Genomic DNA, 6,000 nt, shown 5'->3' with positions numbered 1-6,000 from the left:
CATTATATTATACTAATTCATGCATCAATTTCTTTACATTTCTCCAAAATTTATTCATAGATTAACTTAGATTTTACAGAAGTTTCCAATATAATGAAACACATGAAGCACGAAGAGGTATATATTTTCGGACGAGAATATTTATGAAAATATCCTCAGAAATATCGAAGATATTGATGATGATATTTTTGAATTTCTAAGTTCGATGGTTGATGTAGAAAGATTTTCCGCAAGATTTTAACATGACTTCGGAGCAAGATATTCTCTAAAGATTTCAACGGATCCAGGATTATCCGGACTCTTTGAATTTAGGGTATGGTCCTTGTATTTGTCCTTGGTCTCCTTCATGGTTAGCTCAATCCGTTTTTCAGTTCCAACTTTTCTGAGCTTTTCCAACATTCTATTCTTTATCGCTAAACTTCCGACGATTAAGGTCGTTTACGGTTGTCTACAGTTTCTGCTGCTTCATTCAGCTTTTTCAACATTCAGAGTATTGGTTTGTAGACTGAGTGCTGTTCAGAATTTCAGAATGAAAGACTATAACTCTAAAAGATAAATGTTATACATATAACTGTTGATGTTGATATGCTGTGCATTTTTAAAGTACTGATTGTTGATTCCCGATAATTGGTATGGTAGTTCTCGTTACAAGATCTGGATGAGTATATGATAGGGTTTTAATAAATAAATATAATGATTTATCGGAGAGATTTAAACCAATAAGCAACGAGGTTGCTGGTACGTCTGCTGGTAATATGATAGAATATGAAAGGTTCCACGGTAACAATAAAAGAGCACGCATATATATCAAGGTTATAATAAGGTTGTTTCGAACGAAAAGTCGAAGTTATCTTGCTGAAGCTGTGATAAAATTCGCTACTTTGAAAAGAGATTATCAAGTTTTTTTGGGTAATAATAACACAAAGAATTTGCACAACTACGTGTTAAACGTTTATTCAGTTTCCAAGAGTTTTTCAGATGCATAACTAAATACATCAATCTTTTCTCCCGTAGATGAAGTACGGTTAGTTCATCCTCTCGTTTGAGATGTTTACAAGAATCATGAAAGGTTTGAACGCAGATTGTAATCGTCAAGATACAATGGAGGTTTTAGATGAAATCAAGTGGCAAACTTGAAGAGATGTTTAGTTTCATATGTTATAATCAATGTTTTAATTCATTTTAATTGTCCAATGTTGGTAGTCCTCAGTTGATAGTTCACAGTTAGCAGTTCAATAATTCATATATAGTTTAATATGTAATTATTTGAATTAATTAATACGTATCGTGACCCGTGTACATGTCTCAGACTCGATCACAACTCAAATTATATATATTATTGTAGAATCAACCTCAACCCTGTATAGAGAACTCGTTCATTACTGCATATAGAGTGTCTATGGTTATTCCAAATAATATATATAAATGCGTCGATATGATATGTCAAAACCTTGTATACGTGTCCCGATATTTAAAGTGCGTAAAATAAATAACAGAAATTAAATAACGATAAATAAAGTGCGTAAAGTAAATAACAGAAATTTAAATGACGATAAATAAAATTGCGGGAATTAAAATTGCGATAAAATAAATTGCGATAATTAAATTGCGATAAATAAATTGCGATAATTAAAATGTAATACGGAATTAACAGTTAGCTAGGAACAGTTAGCTAGGATTTCGTTAGCGTGAATTCTTAACAAAATTTCTCGTAGTTAATTTGTTTGTTTCTAATAAATTTTATTTGTCCAATGTTTTCTTCATTATGCCACTTGTTGGATTCTGATACATGAAAATCCAAATATGAAATTGGATGAATATGGTTATTCTGTGGTGAATGGATACGTATATCGGTGGTTGTAAATAGGATAGTAAATTATTGTTGAATTAGTTTTGAAAGAATGTACAGTGTACTTTATTAATGTGAAATCTAAATATTCCTCGGGTATTACCTACCCGTTAAAATATTTTCACCATTAACAGTTTGTACAAAAGAATTTTTAATTACAATCTTTATGAAAACATATATACATATATATTTTCTTCAGATGTAATCATGAATTTAATGAGTCAACATGATATTAAACTCATTTGATTTACCGTTAGAACGAGAATATATAATCTCTAAAACATTAAGGATTATATAATCGCCATGTTGAACGAAGATAAATAATGTAAAATGATACGTAGAACGATGATTATACTCGAGGTACAGAATGAGATGTTGAGGCATGGTTTGTTGATGGTACTGGTGCTTTTATTGATGGTACTGTTGGTGCCGGTGATGTTGCTGAAGCTGGTAAATTTAGCACTATATTCTCCAAATTGATTACTCGAGCGCGAAGTTCGTTGACTTCTTCTATTATTCCAGGATGATTATCGGTTGGAACAAGCGGATTGAATAAGGTTTAGCATTGTGGATAAAATATAATCATGACGAGATACTCTGGAAATAAGAGAGAGAAAATGGTGTCTCGAACAGGTTCGCCGGTAAATGCTTCAGGTTCATTGTCAAGAGATGAATTCGGTTGGTGGAAGGGATTGCCTTCTTCGCGTCTCTATTGATTAAGTTGAATACGAACCCATCAGATGAATTGGGGATGGCTGATTGATTGATTGATTCTGGTGACACCGCTTTCGGAGCTTAGGTGAATATCCATGTTGGAATAGCTGTCAGAATAACTATCGGAATTGCTATCAAAATCTGAGGGACTGGAACTGGTTGAGGGATTCATCTCGTACGATCAGATGAAGGATTTTTTATAAGAAATAGATTATAAGATGTAGATTAGTACCCTGCAATACATAGTTTACATATGCATATATAATACTAAAATCCCATAAGTTACGGAGGAATCTACGGAAGCTGTCAGGCAAAGGTAACAATAATAGATACACTAAGATATGGATTTATTGATAATGTTAAAAACGAACATATATTTCATAGCATTATTCCTTAAGAAAGACAAGCTTTTAGTTGCAATTATTCTATTTACAAGTGATATTCGTTTAAATAATAAAAGGTGAAGACAAAAGACAGATTCGACGAATTGAAGACGCAAACGACCAAAAAGCTCAAAAGTACAAAAGACAATCAAAGAGGTTCCAATTATTGATAAGAAACGTCTCGAAATTACAAGAGTACAAGATTCAAAACGCAAAGTACAAAATATAAAATTGTACGCAAGGACGTTCGAAAATTCGGAACCAGGACCGGAGTCAACTCTCAACGCTCGACGCAATGGACTAAAAATTACAAGTCAACTATGTACATAAATATAATATAATATTTAAATAATTCTTATAATTATTTAATATATTATATTATTTATAAAACGTCGGCACAAGGAAACAAGCAACATGTGAGCTCTCCCAGCTGGCCATGTGATCGCATGGCCAGGAAGAAGGAAGTCCATGCGATCGCATGGCATGAAAAGTCAGGCCACACCTCCTATAAAAATCGAGCTTTGGTGAACCAAAAACATATCCATCTTTCTCTCTTCTCTCATATATACGTAAAATATATATATATATAATTTATATTTTAATTTTAATTTTAATTATAATTCTAATAATAAGGGTATGTTAGCGAATATTGTAAGGGTGTAAGTCGAAATTCTGTCCGTGTAACGCTACGCTATTTTTAATCATTGTAAGTTATGTTCAACCTTTTTATATTAATGTCTCGTAGCTAAGTTATTATTATGCTTATTTAAAACGAAGTAATCATGATGTTGGGCTAATTACTAAAATTGGGTAATTGGGCTTTGTACCATAATTGGGGTTTGGACAAAAGAACGACACTTGTGGAAATTAGACTATGGGCTATTAATGGGCTTTATATTTGTTTAACTAAATGAAAGTTTGTTAATGTTAATATAAAGATTTACAATTGGGCGTCCCTATAAAATACCATATACACTCAATCGGACACGATGGGCAGGGTATTTATATGTACGAATAATCGTTCATTTAACCGGACATGGGAATGGATTAATAGCCACTAGAATAATTAAAACAGGGGTGAAATTACATTCAAGGGTAATTGGTGTAATTGCTAACAAAGTAGTAAAACCTTGGTTTACACGCAGTTGATAACCTGGTGTATTCATTAAACAAAGTATTAAAACCTTGTTACAATTCGAATCCCCAATTAGTTGGAATATTTAACTTCGGGTATAAGGATAATTTGACGAGGACACTCGCACTTTATATTTATGACTGATGGACTGTTATGGACAAAAACCAGACGGACATATTAAATAATCCAGGACAAAGGACAATTAACCCATGGGCATAAAACTAAAATCAACACGTCAAACATCATGATTACGGAAGTTTAAATAAGCATAATTCTTTTATTTCATATTTAATTTCCTTTATTTTATATTTAATTGCACTTCTAATTAGCGCACTTTTATTTATTGTTATTTAATCGCACTTTTAATTATCGTACTTTTTAATTATCGCAAGTTTATCTATCGCACTTTTATTATTCGCAATTTCATTATCGTTATTTACTTTAAGTTTTAATTTAAGTCTTTTATTTATTTAATATTTTACATTAGGTTTTAACTGCGACTAAAGTTTTAAAATCGACAAACCGGTCATTAAACGGTAAAAACCCCCCTTTATAATAATAATATTACTTATATATATGTTTGTATTTTTATAAAAGTAAACTAATATAGCGTTGAGCTTTGTTTAAAAAAAGATTCCCTGTGGAACGAACCGGACTTACTAAAAACTACACTACTGTACGATTAGGTACACTGCCTATAAGTGTTGTAGCAAGGTTTAAGTATATCCATTCTCTAAATAAATAAATATCTTGTGTAAAATTGTATCGTATTTAATAGTTTTTCCTAGTAAAATATAAACTATTTCGTATACACCTCGCATAACATCAAGTATTTTTGGCGCCGCTGCCGGGGAAATCATTCTAGCTTAAAAGCCGGAAGCGCAATGCTAATATAGAAAAAAAAAAAAAAGATTTTTACTTTTTGTACGCTTTTGTAAAAATACGTTTTAAATATTCGAAAATATAAAAAGAAAAACAAAAATATAAATATTTTTAGGAGTTTGATAAATATTTAAGTTTTATAAAGTTTCTTTATTTCCAATTTTTTTTTTGTTTGTAAAAATATAAGTTTTATTTAATTAATAAATATATTTTATATTTTACAGCAAAAACAGAAAAAAAAAAAAAATTTTAATTCGGCCCGAACACTGTAGCAGCCCAGCTTTTGGCCCGAAACCCTAGCCCATGCGATCGCATGGCTGGGAAACTGAGGACTCATGCGATCGCATGAGCCCTGCTGACACGCCAACTGTAGCCCTGATTCAGCATTAATTACGGGTATTATTTATTATTATTATTATAAAACCCTATTTAGTTTTATATTTAATATTAATTAAGTTTAGTTTTATTATTTAATTTATATATTTAGTTTATTTAGTTTAATTAAATTTTAAAATTAATATTTTAATAAAATAAATAATATAAAAATAATATTTTTTATACTTTTTACAATTTTTAGTATATTTTTATATTTTGTACTCTTTTAGCGTAACTTTTGTATTTTTAGCTCATATTTAGTTTTAATTCATAGTTTTTGCCATAATTATTTTTACTTCTAGATTTTTAGGCTTTGCCGTAAAATCCCTTAAGTGCTTTTTCTTTAGACTAAGATTTAGGTACTCTAGAATTTTACGACGCCTTTTTAAGTTTTAGTTTCTTTTTAAGATATTTCCATTTGGGATTTAGTTTTTCTTATAAGCTTTAATATTTTTAGACGACTTTTACTTATGTATCAATTATCATTCCAATTAGTAATTTCAATTTGCGATTATAATTTTAAGTTAGTTGTAGTAATAAGGTTAGGTTAGTCAAGTATTTTTAAGTTTTATAAGTTTCTTTTATTTTTCCGTCACCTTTTATTTTTCAACCATTTTTCTTTTTCGATTTTTCTTTTTTCGACGAACTCTTTTTCTTTCTTA

This window comes from Rutidosis leptorrhynchoides, chromosome 11 (genome assembly GCF_046630445.1).
Source record: "Rutidosis leptorrhynchoides isolate AG116_Rl617_1_P2 chromosome 11, CSIRO_AGI_Rlap_v1, whole genome shotgun sequence".
NCBI classification, from domain to species: domain Eukaryota; kingdom Viridiplantae; phylum Streptophyta; class Magnoliopsida; order Asterales; family Asteraceae; genus Rutidosis; species Rutidosis leptorrhynchoides.
The sequence above is the reverse complement of the archived record's forward strand: the minus strand, read 5'-3'. Positions refer to the sequence as shown.